At 65.0% G+C, this 1,080-nt stretch overlaps 1 protein-coding gene across 2 annotated transcripts in view; it reads left to right on the forward strand.

Moving 5' to 3' along the window:
• Positions 1–450: 450 nt before the first annotated feature.
• Positions 451–1,080, forward strand: part of CIZ1 (CDKN1A interacting zinc finger protein 1) — a 46,789-nt gene continuing 46,159 nt past the window's right edge. For both annotated transcript variants that reach the window (XM_011987947.1, XM_011987953.1), the window contains exon 1: positions 451–657. The gene's annotated coding sequence lies outside the window, so the exon portion shown is untranslated. The remainder of the gene's footprint in view (positions 658–1,080) is intronic.

Here is a 1,080-nt window from a genome sequence, read left to right on the forward strand (position 1 = left end):
GTCCCTCTGCGGAGAAGGACCCCTGCCTCCCTCTCCCATGTGCCAGTCACTTTTTTGGCCCTGAAGGTCATTGGAAGAAAGCAAGGGTTTCTGAAGAAGATGGGGGGGAGATGAAAGAGGCGGTCAGTGTAAACTCTCTCACTTCATCTCCCAGTCTGCCCAGCCCCCCATCTCACCTCCAGTACCTGGAGAGCTCCTATCTTTCCTCTCTGTCCTCAGCACCAGAAAAACTGTTTCTTCCTCCCTCTGGGGGTTTGGGGAGAGCCTGGGGGTCACGACCCTGCTTGCCCCCGTAAACCCAGGACCCTTTGTCTTTGTGGTTGCTCCCCTCTCCGCCACCTAGGCCTCCCAGCGCCTTGTGGGATCAGAGGCGGGAGGGGGATTAGGTTCTGCAAATGGCTCCCCCCTCCCGCCATCCCTGTCTTAGTCATCTCTGCCCTCTGCCGCCTCTCCCTCCATCACGATCCCTCTGGCCAGGCCAAGGGGAGGGCGACACTGAGAGGCGCCCCCCACCCAGGGGCCGTGGCGAAGCAAGGGGCCGGCTGCTCAGAAAAGGATAAGAAGTGGTTTCTCCTCCCCTCTTCCCTTCCTCATCCTGCAGCCCGCGCCTCCCCCTCTCCGCCGCGCTGCGCACGGATGGCGGCGGGAGCCGCAGAGGTGTGTGTGTGCCGGGGGGAGGCCGTACCGGGTCCTCGATGCCCACGGGACTACGTCCTCTTCTAGGGACTGGGGTGGGGGTCTGACCCCTGCCACGGCCCAGGAATTCCCATGGGGGTAGGAGGATGTCCCCCATAGAGTCCGGTGGGGGGGCCGCTGCCCCCGGGTGCTGCCCGCTCCAAGGGACTCCCGGAGCCCAAAGGAGGCGCTGAGTAATGCGGGCTCTCTCCATGCCCATGTTGGGGGCGGGGGGCAGCCCTTTGGCCGGGGCGCAGCCCTTTGGCCGGGGCTTCTGGCAGAGGGTTGTCTGCCCTAAAGGATGGGACGGAGGAGGGGGCGTGATTCGGCAGCCGGAGGCTTGACGACGTTTGCAGACTAGCGGGCGGCGCTGCTGCCCGGAGGGGCTCACGAGGTGGGGAGGGC

This window comes from Mandrillus leucophaeus, unplaced genomic scaffold, assembly GCF_000951045.1.
Source record: "Mandrillus leucophaeus isolate KB7577 unplaced genomic scaffold, Mleu.le_1.0 Scaffold109, whole genome shotgun sequence".
Classification (NCBI taxonomy): Eukaryota; Metazoa; Chordata; class Mammalia; order Primates; family Cercopithecidae; genus Mandrillus; species Mandrillus leucophaeus.